Genomic DNA, 18,011 nt, shown 5'->3' on the forward strand with positions numbered 1-18,011 from the left:
AGATCATAAGTAGAAATCATAAGTTGCTGAAAAATTCATAATTTTAATGTGGAACAATATCGGGTAGCGGTCTGTAGATTCAAATTGAAATCGGGTAGCGGTCTGTAGATTCAAATTGATATCGGGTAGCGTTTATAGATTCAAATTGAATCTACAGACCGCTACCCGATATTGTTCCACATTAAATTTAGAAGTACGGTCGAGATTACCACTATCACATATTTATGATGGGCTTTTATCAGAAAAATTCATATACATATTTAACGTTTATTTCAATTTGCTCCCAAAATTATAAATTTAATTCAAATTCTTATAATTTCAGCCCCGAGAAGTGGTGAAAAATATAAATATAGCGGTTTTTTTTCCAAATTCCGAAGAAACGGTAAGGACTTAAAAATGGTTAAATATAAAAGCTGTCCCCTAGTTTCTAGCCACTGTATCTCGGTTAATATTGATTTCAACAAAAAAAGTGTAGAGATCATTTTTATGTAAAATTTTACGCTCAAAACACTTTTTTTTCTAGTCCTCCTTTCCAGTCAATATTGTTTATTAAATGTAAGCTTGGTTTGGTTTAAAAAGTAGCCTCTAGAAACCATAGTACGATGGGAGGAGATATGCGTTCTAAAACGTCAACTATATTTTGTCGGTTAGACAAATCTGTTTTACTAATAAATAACCTGGTTTCCGTTTGAATTTAAGGCAGTGGTGTACAGGGTGGCGCCTCTCATACGCCGCGGAGACTCCAAGGAGAACGACAGTTTGTATTGAAATGAAATTTTGTGAGCATATGTAGGTTAATTCAGAGCACTTTTTAAAAATATAAAGAGTTCTACAGGGTGTCTCCAAAAAAGTTACATATCAAAGTTGTGTTTTTTGTAATGGGACACCCTATATATTAATTGATTTTTGGATTCGGGAAGAAAAATAAAGGTGGGTTTTATAAGGGAAGTATATGACTAAGATGTTAGGTTTTTGACATATTTAACATTTTCTAGAAATAAAGAACAATTTTTAAATTACAATAACAACTATCTAAATTGGAATTTACCCGGTATAGCCTTAATATGTAGTTAAATTAACTATTGTACTTTAAATCAAATTAAAACTTGATCCAAAAAGTTATACAGGGTGAGACAAAATTAATACCCAGTATATCATTCCGATATTCAATGGAGAATTAATGTCTCTTCAAAATACTATTAAGGTTGCCTACCCCTCAAACAAAGAGTTTCCTAGATATTTTCATTTACATGATTTGATCTGAGTAGATCGTTATTATTTCGATAAAATCTAGGTGGCTATGATATGTCTGACGTTACTTCAACATAGCTGTCTAATTAGTCCAACTTTAACAACTAGTTATCATTTTGTGTCAGTTAAAACACAAAAAAAATTCTCAGAAATTTGCCGAAAATGCAAACTTATCCTACATCAGAGACAATTGATGTGATTCTATTAGTTGGTGAATGCACCGTGCATTTACCAATTTATAAAAACTCTTAAATGCTCTGATTTTATCTAGTGTGTTTTTTTGTGTGGATATGTTAAGGACAGTGTTTATAAAAACTCTCGACCAACTAGGTGTCGACAACATGAGAGAAATTATTGTAGCTTTTCGAGGTAGGACTCCACATATGCCTTTTTAAAAATGAAAAGATGCTTTTGAAGAGACAATCATTTTATACAGTTAACAGGAAAGGAATCATTTTGAGCATTTAATTTCATCTAGCTAATTTTTGTCGCATATTGTAAGTTTATATCTATAAGTTTTAATTGTGTAATAATTAAAAATATGCTTTAAACGTGTATCTTTTATTACCCATGAGTATTTTTACTCTACAATCTTTAATTTTTGTTAAGGTAACGAAAGGTATGTCACACAGCCACCTAGATTTTTTCAAATAATAAAGGTTTACCACGCAAAATCATAAAAAATTAAAATATCTGGGAAAATCTTTGTGTCTGAAGGTAGGCAACCTTAATAATATTTTGCAGATATATAAATTCTTATTGAACACCGAAAAAATATACTGGGTGTTCCATTTAAAATAAAGGAGTAACTTGCTTTTAAATGTGACTAATGTTCCATATTAATTTTGTCTCACCCTGTATAACTTTTCGGGTCAAATTTCAATTTGGTTTAACATACAATGGTTTGCACAATAATTAAATATCAGGCTATACAAGGTCAACTAAAATTTAGGTAGCTGTTATCAAAATTTAAAATTTACTCTTCATTTTCACAAAATGTGAAATATGTCAAAATCCTTAGACAAAGTATATGCTTCTTTAATAAAATTCACCTTTATTCTTTTCCTAGAATCCGAAAATCAATTAATATATAGGGTGTTCCATTAGAAAAAAGACAACTTTGATGTGCAACTTTTTTGGGGACATCCTGTATAATTCTATATATTTTTGTAAAATGCTTTTTTAAGAATGCTAAATTTCAGTTAACCTACATATGCTGCCAAAATTTCATTTCGATATAAACTACCGTTCTCCTTGGAGCTTCCGCGGCGTATGAGAGGCGCCACCCTGTCTACAAACAATAACATTTTTATTTTGCAGACTTCTTTTGTAGGTCCAAAAAACAGATTTTTTTTCACCACGAAGGTATAGACATTAAAAACATTATACTATTTTATCATGAAAGAAAACAAATCGACTTAAAATTGAAATCAGTGAACTTCTTTCGCTCATCGAACACGCCACACACAAGGCCCTTTGCCGCAGCCATTGACCGACTTCGTCGGGCCCCGAGTGAAAGGTGTCGAAAGGGCTTTATCATTCCCGCCGCCCGAAAGCATACACGAATAATAAAAAAGGTTTTTGTTTCCCGATTCGCCGAGTCATGGAAACAGATTATAAAAGTGCGGCTCGGGGATAAGAGTCCCGGAGAAAAATCTATGAATATTTAGTGGAGTGAATGGGGGCCGCCGGATGGATTAGGGGTTCTAGGGGTATCGGCCGAGAGACGGACTTTTTTTATACTTATATTCACCACGCCTATTATTATTTTTACTCAGTTTTTTGTTGGGGATTCCTTTTTTCAATAAATTTATCAGTCGCTACTAATATATTTATTGGTATGAGTTTCAATATTGTGTTTATTTCTTACTAGACTAATGTAAGTTTATATCGTTTTGGATATATGCTAACCATAAATAGAGTCATAACTCTCTTGGGACATGAGTTAAGATACCATAAGGGCGTGAGAAAAGGAGATACCATCTCTCCCAAGTTATTTACGCTGGCACTGGAAAATGTCTTCAAGAAATTAGAATGGGAAAATAGAGGTCTAAACATCGATGGGTACACCTTAGCCATCTGAGGTTCGCAGACGATATTGTCTTGCTGAGCACCGACATTCAAGAATTAAACACCATGCTAAATGAGCTAAATGACCAATCCCAGAAAATTGGCCTTAAAATGAACTTGAAGAAGACCAAGATAATGAGCAACAATATCCATAACATTACCGTTGACAACGTTATTATTGAACACGTAGACCATTATATATATTTAGGTCATAAAATCAAGCTGGGCAAGGAAAACCAAAATACGGAGATCAAACGCAAGATCCATTTGGTATGGGTAGCATTTGGAAATATGAGCGATATTTTCAAGGATAAAAAGGTGCCCATGAACCTAAAGAAAAAGGCTTACGACAGCTGCATTCTACGCTTACGTATGGGTTAGAGACTATGGCAATTACTTGAAAAACAGCAGAACAACTACGAGTATCACAAAGAGCCATGGAAAGAATCATGTTGGGAGTCACCATTAGGGAAGAAATACGGAATACCCACATACGTCAAAAAACAAAATTAATAGATGTTGTTAAAAGAGTGGCAAGTCTGAAGTGGCAATGGATAGGACATGTGGCAAGACAGGATCCAGACCGATGGCCCCAAAAAGTAATCCTATGAGGAACAACAACGAGACCTAGAGGAACAACAAGAAGTGTGGGCCGACCAAAAAAGAGATGGGTCGATGACGTCAGGGCAGTGGCGGGAAGACAATGGATAAGATTGGCTAGAGATCGCGAAGCATGGAAAAACCTAAAAGAGGCCTATATCCAACACTGGATGGAACCAGGCTGAGAAAGAAGAAGAAGAAGAAGAAGAAGATACCATAATTCCCTCTACCTTTTATAGGTAAAATGTTCAGGAGGGGGGTTAATCACCGCGACCTTACAGATCTATTGTGTGTTCCCTTTTCTTGAGTTTTAACGGGTTCTAACCTATCATACAGTCTCAGGGCTTTGACAAAAGTCAATAACTGAGGCAGCTCCACAGAGGCCAGCTCTCCAGCTTCGACATCAGCCGTACCAAAATTTATGCCACGAGCGGTTGTCGTCTCGGCGCACTCAGTGATAGGGTGTTCTGGTGTTTCCCCATTGTTTCTCAGCTTCTTCTGAGGTGTTCGTTGAGGAGACAGTGTCCTGTTAGAAACCCCGTGACAATGCGTAGATTGCTTTTGCTTAAATCAAGGAAAATATTTCCTCCATTTTAATGGAAACGTACTCGAACGTGTACCGAAAGCGTTTTTTTTAACTGAACTTGATTGACAACAATGGCCGTATTTATATATTCACTGAGATCATTGATATTTTTACTCAGTTTTTCATTGAGGTTTCATTTTTTAAATCTTTCAGTAAATGTTCAGATACATGAATTAACAGCTCAAGTATAAGTTCAACTCATAGGCTTCAGACCTTCCCTAATAAATTTTATTACCAGTCTAACAGACTACTAATATACTTTTTGGTCTTCGTTTCAACATTTTGTTATCATACGTATTTTTTTATTTTTCAATATAATACTTTACCGAATATAGGGAGCAAAATAAAACCCTAATTTACCTCAATACACCAAAACACTTTTTAAGCGCTGGACGCGCGTTTAGTTAACTATGTCAGCATCAAAAACAGATGATTAAAACAGTTTTAATCACCTGCTGATGATGCTAACATGGCTAATGAAACAAGATCGTATTGTGGTAAATTAGTGTTTTTTTTGCTATTGTCACATCAACCAACCCGCACCTGTAATCGATTATAGGGAGTATAAGTGATATATAAGAGTTAAACCTTTATAATGATACTTGTAGAAGTAGAATTAGTAAGAGAGAGGTTAATGACCGCGACTTTAAAGATCTATTGTCAACTTATGCCCTTTCTTGAGTTATAGCTCATAATACAGTCTATAACTCATCATACATGGGGATCTCCTTGTTGTAGGGGGCACAGGGTATTTCCCATCCTCCTCTGACAACAGATGTTCATTCTCCGAGGAGTGGGCACCTACCTCTTACGAGAGTATACACTCTTCCACGATTGGGTTTTAGCCTTAGGTTTAGCTTCACAATTTTGTCTTCGGCTATGGTACCCGTGAGTTGGAGGCTGGAGGATCTGTCTCCATTTTCTCCACCTCTTTAACTTGGTCTCTCTTTATACCTGATACTGGTGTTGTCCCGAATCTATAATTGAGGATATATCTTTCTTTCTTTATTGCTTCATCTTGACTCTGGTCACGAAAGAAAAAAAATACGAAACAAAAAAAAACACGAAATACACTTACCAAAAACAAACTTCTGAAATATGTAATTAATATGTTTGTTTTTGTTAAATATTATATTATTCAACTTTTTTATAATATAAGCTTATTATTTCTTTTTACCAATTTATTTATTTATATTGAATAATAATAATAGGAAAAATAGAAACTAAATATATCCAAATAAATAGAGGTATCTTTCAAGGCGACTCGTTGATGCACTAAACCCTCGTCTGGCACTAAACCCGCTTTCTAACATCTTAAAGAGGGAAGACACAGGCGTACAGATTAAACAGAAGAAAGAAGTAATTTATACATTGTCACACCTTCTCTATATGGATGATATAAAGATTTATGTAGCCACAAAAATGCAGCTTAAACAACTAGTACAAATAACATACAATTTTTCGAATGATATTAAAATGGAATTTGGACTGGACAAATGCAGAACACAGACAATAAAGAAAGGGAAACAAGTAGTAGAAAGGGTACAGGGAAACAACATGCCAAAAATCGAACGAATGTATGAAGATGAAATGTATAAATACTTAGGAATGCATCAAAAACAATGCACTGAACACAAATATATAAAAGAAATAATAAAAGAAAAATATTTCAACCAACCACTACCAACTTATGCAAAAATCTGTAATCCTTAACACCTGCCATACACCAAGGCGATTTCTATACATGTAACTTAACCGGGAACGTTTCTAAGCCAGAAAAGTTATCACCATCATCAGGGGCGCAACTAGACACCGACTTTTGGGGGGGCTCAAGCCCTGAAACTTCTAAGGTAATATTGGTTTGATGATAATACCAGTTTTAAAGAAACAGTGGTTTTTTGTTCATATTTTTTCGTTTTTTATTTAATAATACAGGGTGGGTCAAATTGAATGCTTTTAAAGGGAACCACCCTTTTCTACAGGAGATAGACGACAACTAATGTCGATCTCTGGAGCTCAATTTTTATCAAAAACATGATAGCGAAAACCGCACATCGATATCTGTTACCGTTTCGAATACGGGGTGTTTTTCAAAAATGTGCATTTTCAACAAATCGGTCTAACTTTTTTGCTATGAAAAATTTTGAATTTTTATAAAAACATTTCCAAAAGTACCTTTTACGTAGAATTTAATGGTTTAAAGTATAATTTTTTTAAATTTAATAATTAAAAATTATCAAAAAAAAATTTATTTTTATTTGGGACACCCTGTATATTTTTGAAAAAGGAATTTAAAATTACCGTTCCAAAAATATAGCAGACTTAATATTTTGTTCTAGTCCCCTTCGAAATAGAGAATTTTTAAAAGTCCGCCACTTTTAACTTGTAGGCTTTGGACCCCTTTGGACCCCTTGTTGATGATCTGTCCCTAATGGAACTCGAAAACATATTTTTCAGCAAAACGAGGCATCGCCTCAGAACGCTGAAGTTATTATCACATTTTTGCAGCCAATTTCGAGAATAATAGAATAGGTAACCAAGATTCCAGCCGTTGGCCGTCGAGGCTGCCGGACTTAGCGCTTATGGATTTTTCTGTTTGCGGAAGAATAAAGGTTCTTATTTTCAAATTACCCGTATAAACTAGACAGAATTATTATAAGTACTTAGAGGTTATGTGAGGGTATCTTTCACACCTTCAGAGTTAATGAATTCCGCGAAATGTTCAAAAACAGTCCCCGCCTGTCCATAACAGAAGACGGTCGACATATCGAACATCTGAAGCAAAAATATATGTCTAGGTTTGTTAATTATTTTTTATAGTTTTTAGTTTAAATAGTTTATAGTTTAAATTGTTATAAAATTCTGCATCATCTCATTGCAAATATTATTTTCGCTTTAATTGCTGCTCACAGCAAGCATTTTTTGCATGGAAGTCGGCACGGTTCAAAGTGGGTGATTTTTAAAAACTCTATATCGCGAGTTACTATAACATTTAATCTAAGGACATTTTTAGATTAGGAATTTCAAACTCAAAAACTTAGAAACTGATATTCTACCAAACGACATTAGTCTTTAGTAGAATCACCGATAACATAGTAATTTATGTAACATAGTTTATTATGTTAGCTATGGTAGAAATAAACTAATAATCTTTGTAGAATGCTAATAACTTAACCTAAGAACATTGTGTATTTTTTTCAAACGTTACAATAGTACTTATTCATTTTTTTGCGACGTGATATAAAAAAGTAATTTTAAGCCCCTAGGCATAAAAGTAAAAACACTTTATGACTAGCAGTACGAATATATATTATTAAATTGACATAAAGTGTCAAATTCAATGAGTGTAACCATAGTTTCTCTATATATAATTACCTACAGTACTACTTTTACATTTTTTTTTATATTATATGGCAACATTTGAAATTGTTTAAAATTACTCGTACGTTAGAGAAAAATTGCATATTCTATTTGGAATAAAAATGTCTTTGTGTACTCGCCTGAAATGTCAAAACGTACGCTAGGAGAATGGCTAATTTTGGGCGTGGGGGCTAAGCCCCCTGCTGCCCCCTATTTGCGCCACTGACCATCATGGTTGAGATGATTGAGACGAGTCACTCACTCCAACCACGAGAAACCAACAGATGTAGTTGAGATAAAACGATATATGCTATGACTTTTTGCTGTATTTATCAGTCTTATCTTTACCAATATATTTCTGAAATAATTCAATACAGATTCTTTCCGATACAATATTTTTCCGTGCGGTTTCCATTTGCCAATATTATTCATATTTTGCTCAATTTGCTCATATTTACATATAAAATGTGATTGAATATCGTCAATCTATTATGCGGCATTGAAAAGATATTTTGTACAAGACGATATTTTACGTTCAAAAGAATAATTTTTCATCCAGATATTGGAGGCAAAAATAAACAAATAAAGGGTTTAAAAATGAAACGATGCTTTTCTGGCTAAAGGACGTTGGAAACATATATGGCGAGAATATATTATGGGATAAAAATATTTATTTTTTAAATATTACACCGGATAGTTTTAAACAAAAATCGAATACTGTTTATACAGGGTGAGTTAACTAAACTTAAAGTGCAAATATTATCACGCCTGCGCCTGGTAAATTTCGATAAAAGAAACATATTTTCTCTTTTCTCTTTTTGCTTAAATTTTGAAAACCACTGGATATTTTCTGTTCTTTTTTATAAATTTAATCTACTACATATTATGTTACCATATTAACAAGAAATTATGTTTTTGGCTAAAAACCTGGCTAAAAACTAAACAAAAAATTAGAAATACCAAATTTTCATTTTTTTTTCAAAAAAAAATCATAGATGTGTTTCTGGAGTTGAAATATATATGTATACTTCTAAAAATATTTGCACTTATTTAAGACTCGGCCTGTATATTTGACTTATATTAAACATGGAAAATTCTAATAACAATTTCTTTTATTTCAGGTGAGTTGAAATGATCCTTAAAAGTAATGATTCATCCCCACCCCCAGTAACATTCTCACCACAGGAGACGCAAAATTTGTAAGTTATATATAATAAGAGATACTTCATACTCCAAAATTAGAATCATAATTTACAGATTATTTATTCTTGTTTACACAAACCTACTTAATAAGCATATTTGATAGACACAATAAAATGCCTTAAAAATTTGTTTATAAAATACTAGTGTGTACCCGCGACTTCGTTCGCGTCGGATTAATCATTTGTAATGGTGATGATCAAGCAAAGCAAGAATTTCCATTAACATACAAACTAAGATAAAATTTTCTTACATTTATGTCAGCATGAGAAAAAACAATATGGCGATATTATTATATAACTTGGTATAATATTTGAGGGGTAGTTTCATCTCGTTGGAATTTGACTTTCTGAAAATCCGTTTGCCAAAAATAAGCTTTTTACGTCAAGCAGTTTAAGCAGAATCGTGATTAATCAATTACCCAACTTTTGGAACACCTTGTGTGATTTTTTAAAATTTCAAAATATGTAAAAAACAAAATCAATTATGCGTGTCCAAGTGTTTTCCCGAGAGCTCGCCGTATTTAAAAACAAATATTGTAATATTTGTGGGGTCGTTTCACCCGCTTGGAGATTTGAAATTCGAAAACCCCCTCTTTATCGAACCTCTACACCCCACAGTCAATCCGTTTGCCAAAAATCAGCTTTAAACGTCAAGCAGTTTAAGTAGAATCGTGATTACTCAATGGTTATATTTATGAAACTTACCCTGTATAAATTTTTAAAAACCTTAAAATATGTAAAAACAACAAAATAAAATATACATGTTTAAGAGTTTTCCGAAAAACTCACCGGTTTTTAAACAAAAATATTCTAATATTTGAGGGGTGGTTTCACCCCCTTAAATTCGAGTTTCGAAAAAATCCTTCTTATCGAACCTCTACACCCTAAAGTCAATCCGTTTTCCAAAAATCAGCTTTTTACGTCAAGCGCTTTAAGCAGGATCGTGATTAATCAATGACCAGATTTTTCGAAACACCCTGTATACATTTTAAAAAATCTTAAAATATGTAAAAAAAGAAATAAAATATACGTGTTTAAGCGTTTTTCGGAAACTTGACCGTTTTTTAAATAAAAATATTCTAATATTTGAGGGGCGGTTTCACCCCTTAGAATTCGAGTTTCGAAAAATCCTTCTTATCGAACCTCTCTACACCCTAAAGTCAATCCGTTTTCCAAAATCAGCTTTTTACGTCAAGCGCTTTAAGCAGGATCGTGATTAATCAATGACCAGATTTTTCGAAACACCCTGTATACATTTTTAAAAATCTGAAAATATGTAAAAAAAGAAAATAAAATATACGTGTTTCAGCGTTTTTTTGCGGAAACTTGACCGTTTTTAAATAAAAAATATTCTAATATTTGAGGGGCGGTTTCACCCCCTTAGAATTCGAGTTTCGAAAAATCGCTTTCTTATCGAATCTCTACACCTAAAGTCAATCCGTTTTTCCAATCAGCTTTTTACGTCAAGCGCTTTAAGCAGGATCGTGATTAATCAATGACCAGATTTTTCGAAACACCCTGTATACATTTTTAAAAAATCTGAAAATATGTAAAAAGAAAATAAAAATATACGTGTTTCAGCGTTTTTTCGGAAACTTGACCGTTTTTTAAATAAAAAATATTGTAATATTCCACCCCTTTTTTTTGCTTAGGGGATGAATTTTTAAAAATCCTTTCTTATCTTACGTAAACATCATAAAAGGAACCCCTGTGCAAAATTTCAGCTTTCTAGGGTCAAGGGTTTGGTCTGGGCGTTGATGAGTCAGTATCAGTCAGGACAGTCAGATTTATATATATAGATATCTTGGAAGATATTTTGACAATGGTAAATTAGGTATAAATCTTTTGACTTAATGGATTTGGTGGCTTATAACTAAACAAATCAGACAGTTTTCATAATTTGAGACAAAACAGTGACACTGTATACAGGGACGGGCAATAGTACGTCGGGCATAGAATTTTGAACACCCTGTATGATTTAAGATTACGATATTTATAGCCAAGTAAATATAGACCATCTAAAAGAAATACCTAATATAGTTTTGATTTCAGTATTTTTAATAATTTTTTGAAGAAACGCTGAAAAATACATTTTTTTTTATTTATTTATTAATATCTTTGAAACTACTGAAATATATTTACTCATACCTTAGGAGTATGTAAAGTGATCTTGAAAGAAAGCCAAAAATGCAGTAATATACAGGGTGTTCTATTTAAAAAAAAAATAATCTCGATCCACTCACATTTTTTTGAGCCACCCTGTAGAAGTTAAAATATTTTCCTGAAATATGTCCTTGTATATACTTTAGGCTTGCACTTAAATAAAATTTCCAATTTTTTTATTCTAGGAGCTACATATGCCCGACGCACTATTTTCGAACCCTGTATATTATTACGGTTGGTCACTATAAATTCATTAAGGTAGAAATATCCTACTGCTAAGGCCGTCTTCCAGTTTCCCGTCTCCGAGCTTGTCTATCAAAGGTGTCTCATGAGGTGCCCAAACCATTTTAGCGTTCTTCTATTCTAGCAGAAACGGTGTTCTCAGCATCCATTCTTCTTCTTACCTCTTGCTTACCTTGCCTACGCTCTATCTTATTTCTTCTTACGCTCGCACGACTGGTAACTGGTTCGACTGTTAACCCTGACATGCGCAGAACCAGAAGACTTCAAAACAGTGACATTTTCTTTAAAATTTCACACTATTCACAATCTAAAGCAGGTATCCTTGAAACAGGGTAATTGTCAAAAAGAAAAATTAGTTTTAATAGAAATCAGAGAGGGCCCAATAAAGTAGAAATTATTCTCGTTAATACCACAAAATCATTTTATTTGTTATTCTTTATCTATTTCAATTCTTTCTTGAAAATATTTACGAAATGGAGGCTATATAGCTTACTGAAATTTATACAGAACATTAGTATCCGCCTACGTTTCATCACTGTACTTCTATCGAGAAACATGGAAAAGGAAATCGAAAAATAATTCGGAAAAAGTTGCCGACGTATATGTGAGTGGCGAAAAGAAAACTGGGGGATAGGTAAAAATATATCCATCATTTTCAAGGCTGTAAGAAAAGGTCAATAACAAGCATCGGAACTCTCAATTCCACGAGAAAACAAGAAAGAATTTGGCCCAGGGGAAAACCGATAAATTTTTCACCAATTAGATTTCTTTCTTTGACTAACGATCGATCACCAGCATTGGAATAACATGGGTTATAACACCAAACTGGGATTATTTAAATGGACTAAGATAATTAGAGTTAGAAATAAATTATATTTTTTTTGTGGTGATATTCAAGAACTTCTAGTTGCCGGAAAGAAATAGTTCTTTAGAGCAGAGCGAAATAAAGTAAACTATAGGTATTCTTTGAACGTGGCAGTCAATGTTAAAAACTAAAAAGAATTTCGGACTTCCATTGTCTTTATTTGTTTTTTTCTTACACAACGTTTCGACTTAAAGTATTCCAAGTATTAATACTAAATCATTGTCTACCACATTGTGCCGCGTCCTTTTTCTAATTTGAAGTTCAATAAAACACAAGTTTACTTAATCGGGACGAGTTGCATAGAGGCCACTAGCTTTTAATTTTAACAGCCGGGTGGTCGGGGTTCAAAGATCTTGATAAAAGGGCGCCCCGAGATTATACTCTATGAACTCGGCATAAAAGATGTAACTATTAAGTAGACTTCAACACTAACCTCGAACTGTTGAGTGCAACTACCATGAACTTCAAATATTACTATAATTATTTGAACTTAAGTGACTCTAACTTAACTATGAGACTAGATTGGAAATAATACTACTAAAAATGATTAAGTAATTTATTAAAATATTAATGCCCACTTGCACCGTTTGCATAAACTTTGTTTAAAGGCTAAACAAGGATTAACTATAATAAAATAAATGTTTATATAAGTTTATACAAACGGTGCAAGTGGGCATAAAAGTTTATAAAGAAATGAATGAAATGTGTTAAGAAATTTAAAATTCAATAAGAACTAACTAAAAGTATGACGTCATAATCCCCCTTACTTAAGCTAAGTACAATATCCTGGGTGGATTACAAATATCAAACTAAATCTAATCTTATCTAAACAGTCTCACTCTAATGTCTAGAACAATTTTGAATCAACTCGGAAGTTCCTCCGGCTGAGCTACGGTGTATAGCTATGGAGTGGCTAGAGCAGGGTACAGCAGCTCGGTGTACTGTCACTGGAGCCCGTCAGCAAATGTACAGATACCAGACAGGTGTAGGACTTCAAAAGGTGACATAAAAAACCCTAAATAATATTGGTTGTCTAGAAAAGAGCCTCAATTGTAGAACAAGGACTAGCACAACGTGTAGGAGTTAATGAAGGTAATAAAAAAGGACCAATTAAATCTGAACTTTACCTCAACGAAGGTTTATGATGCTCAACGGATGGAATTCTGGACTGTGCTGTGCTCTACGGTCTCTATCGGTCTTCTTGCTCTATAATTACGAACAACCAAATAAGATTTAAGGAAGATAACCCTCGACTAATCTTTCAACACCACGTGGCCGTGGAAAAGTTGAAAACCAGACAACAATATGAACAAAAATCAGTTGAGCATTGACTTGAATAGGCAGAAGAATTATAGCATACCTTGGAACTCTACTCGGGGACTTCTTGGTCACGTGGAATCGGAATATCGGTTGGAAAAGGCTATTTTAATCCTATTACGGAAATTGGTCGGTGGTCCATACCAAAGCAACAAAATCCAACCACGTCTCTGACCAAATGTGCTTCGGAAGACTTAGTCCTTCTCTAGGAAGACCTGTTAAATACCAACAGGGAATGCTTCACGAAACAGCAGCCAGTTTTTCACGACGATACTCTTCGGTCGGTTGATACACAAGAAGTGACGCAAGGATTCGATTTCCTCCACAAAATCAGATTTCAACCGGAAATCTCCCTCCAGGATATCGATAGAGAACTATATATCTACTCTAGTCCAACTCACAAAAAGGCATAAATAAAAAACGATGTTCTAGAATATTTTCCACTGCCATATTCCATATCCGGTCAATGAACGAACTTAACTCACAAATTCCCACAATTAAATGATCGAATTACACACTGCGATCCATATCAAAAATAAACGATTTAACTACGAAATTTTATCTGGTAATTATAAAATTTCAATAACCAAAACAAAGGATAAATAAATCCAAAAACATCTGATTTGATCTGACAGTGACAAGTGACGGACAGGTGATGATCAAAGATAAAGAGAGCTCGACAAACAGCCTACTCTGGTGGCCGCATCCAGTGACAATATTGTGTAGCTGTAGCTGTATAATATCGCGGTGTATATCGGGTTGCATAATCGTAAAACTTAAATAAAATAATATATAACAATAAAATTAGAGTAAACATGATGCAAAAATAATAGTATTTGCGATAATTTATGAGCTAGCACACAGAGGAGTCGAGCGAGGAAATTTAACTGTTACAATTCTGGTTCAATATTTGAAATTAAACGAATTTCAATCTCCCATTAAGCACATTTTACTTTACACAAAGTTTCGGTCAAGAGGTATCACTGTTTAAGTGTGAAGTGTTTAAGTGTGAACTAATCTAAATCTTAAAACTGCTTTAGAGGGTGCTTATATACTATAACAAAGCAATTCACCCTTAAAAAACTGAGTGCATTCAAGCATGAGGTTGGCCACTGAGAATACCGGCATTGGTGCATTTTATGAGTGGTTGCCATATTGTTGAAATTTTCATACTTGGATACAGAGCTGCAGGCTCACAGAAAACTTAAGTCTTTTTTTGATTTAAATCATTCATCAGTCATTTTTCGAAATCTAAGACTTAAAATTTAAGTCTTTTTCAAAATGATTTGTGATTTAAATTTTTATTCCGAAATAGAAAAAGATTTAAGTTTTTTTAGAAAAAAACTTGAGCAATTAAAAAAAAATAAAAGACGTTATTAAAAATAACGTCTTTTAAAACGATAACGATATAAATAATTTACTACAAAATCGGTTAAATTTTATAAAAGAAACGTATACAGACCGGACCACCGTAGTAGTAACATAGGCAAAACCGGACGAATTAGCGTATACCCGTCCGCCGGATAAAAAGCAAGCGAAAAAATGCGATAAAATAAAAATAGGTAGATATGTGATAAGAATGTTTCTGAATTTGTATTTATTTGTGTTTTAATAGCCAAAACGAATTCATAGATTCTCGCGACAACTCTCGAAGTTCGTGAGAAAATTCAAATTGTAAAATGGTATTTCCAAAATAGGTCTTATCGGGATATACAAACAATTTTTCCACAAACTTTTGTAAACAGACCAATTCCATCTTTACCTACTATATCAAGAGTTATTAATAATTTTGAAACACATGGGTGCGTGTCCCCACAAAAACACAAAAAGCCTGATGTGTTGATTAATGAAGAACAGGAGTTAAAGCAAGTGATCATTTGTGCTACCGCGGATCAAAATCCCACGTTTACAAGTAATCAAATTGCTGAGGTAACAGATTCTTCATCTAGCACGGTTAAAAGAGTCCTTAAAAAGAATGGATACCGATCGTATAAAGCGCGCAAAACTCAAGAAATTTTCCATGAAGACCAATTTCGGCGTATGGCGTTTTGTGAATCTGTAATGGAAAAGGCCAATTTAGATGAAAACTTTATTCGGCGTATAGTTTTCACCGACGAATCAAGTTTTCCTTTATTGAGTCGTCATAACCCTACACAAGTACAGATATTTTGAGGTACGCACGCAATATCCTCAAAAGCTAAATGTTTGGAGTGCTTTTATAGGGGAGCATATGATTGGTCCATTTTTTATAGAGGGTAATTTAACTGTTGCAAAGTATTTGGACTTGTTACAGCAGCAGATTGTCCCTAGAATTCGTGAGTTATTGAGAGAAAGATTCCACAATGTCTGGTTTCAACAAGATGGCCACAAATGCCCGTATTGTTCAAGAATATTTGAACAATACTTTTCCCAACCGTTTAATTAGTGGATATGGAACTATTTTGTGGCCCGCTAGATCACCAAATCTTTCTCCCAATGATTTATTTTTGTGAGGTTATGTAAAATCCAAAGTATATGGTCATAACAGGGCTAATAATCTGGATGAGCTTCAAGTAAAAATACGAGAGGCTTTCCAAACTATTAGCCCTAATATGTTAGCCAATGTCAGACGGGGATTTTACGACCACCTATGCTTCTGTCTAGCACAAGAAGGTGGTCTTTTTGAACACTTGTTATAACTTTTTTTTTATTTAGAGTAATATTTTATTTTTTTTATTTTATTGATGTATTTGTTAATTTTGGAAATGAGTTTTGTGTTTAGAGAATTTATTAATTTTTAGTTTTGGCTTGTAAGCACACTCAAATAATAAATATTTAAGTACTTTTATTTTAAATGTTACCTTAAGTGAAGGTAAACACTTAAAATGAAAATAATAAATATTCGGCAATCCTTGCGTCGTATTCCTAGTTTGTCACGACCGACCCGTCCAATCACAACTGCAACTGCGTACTGCCACTGCCTTATAGCCGACTAGCCGGCAGTGAATCTCGAGTACGAACGCACGTAAATTCGTCCGGCAACTTGCTATGTTACTAGTAGCCTGGTCTTCTCTGTATATACAGGTATATGCCTGCCCAACAACGCTGGAAGATTTCGACAGACAACATTCAAAAAATAACAGAAAATAAATTCAGCCTGTGAGTTAAAATGACAGATGTCACTGTCAGGCAGTTTCACTCTCATTATAATAAACTGCTTATAAAAGTGAGCGAAACGTCGAATTCCGAACTTAATATGACACAGCTCAAACTCAGGAAAACGTTCTACTTATACAAGCGATGGAAATATGTGTAATATTTTGTTATTTAATTAATATTAAACTGAAAAACACCGAGAACGGAAAATGTTTCAATCTTCCCAAAGCGCGAAAAATTCCATCGCGATCGGCTCGCGCTAATTAGATTTTCGTCGGCCAACAATAAATCTTAAATCAGGTCAGGTGTTTATGAACTATAAAACAGGCGGGAATTATTTACGCGCGAAATAATAATCGATACGTCATACAAATTCATATTTTTCTAATGATTAACAGCTTTCGGTTCCGAGCCAAAATTACGTCAAGAGTTTTTTTGTGCCTCCATTATAAACAAATCAGGTAAAATCGTTGGAAAAAGGAATTTAATTGCTAGTGATCATAAATTTCACAAAAAAGTAAAATAGAGGTAGCTAGAACTTTAAAAAAATGTATAGATTGACTATACACAACTAGATTTTACTTTAACAAAAATAAATTTGGATATAAACTATGTATGATACCGTAAGGATACTACTCAGACGTTTAGTCATCACTATTATCATATGCAGCTTCAGTCAGCTAATTACAATGAGAGTTCCATTGCATATTATTTCATAACATTTTGATTTATGTTTTTTCTGTTCCTTCTTCTTTGCAGAACCTACTGCAAAGAATAAATCTTTCCTGCAAACAATATGGGCTGAATGAATTTGAAGAAAACAAAATTCATGAGATTATTACAAAAGACCAAAATGTAAATACTTCCAATATCAATAGACAACAAGCCCTTACGCCCTTGCGAATCACATCTTCGTTATGCCCTTCCATTCTGGGGTACTTGCGGCGCAACAAAATTTGATCGTATTTTCAAACTTTAAAAGAGAGCAGTTCGATATTTATTGGGACTGAATAGTAGAACTCACTGCCAGAATTTCTTTAAAAATTTCAAAATACTGACTCTTCCTTCTTTATTCATTTTTGAATCCGTTTGCTTAATTCGCAAGCACATATCTGATATTCCCGAAAGGCCATCTCATAACTATCCACTCAGGAGTGCGGAGCACGATCTTTTTCTGCCAACCCCGAGCTCACAACTAGTTAACGGCTCAATACTGTAG

This window comes from Sitophilus oryzae, unplaced genomic scaffold (assembly GCF_002938485.1).
Source record: "Sitophilus oryzae breed Bouriz unplaced genomic scaffold, Soryzae_2.0 scaffold_497_pilon_pilon, whole genome shotgun sequence".
NCBI lineage: Eukaryota > Metazoa > Arthropoda > Insecta > Coleoptera > Curculionidae > Sitophilus > Sitophilus oryzae.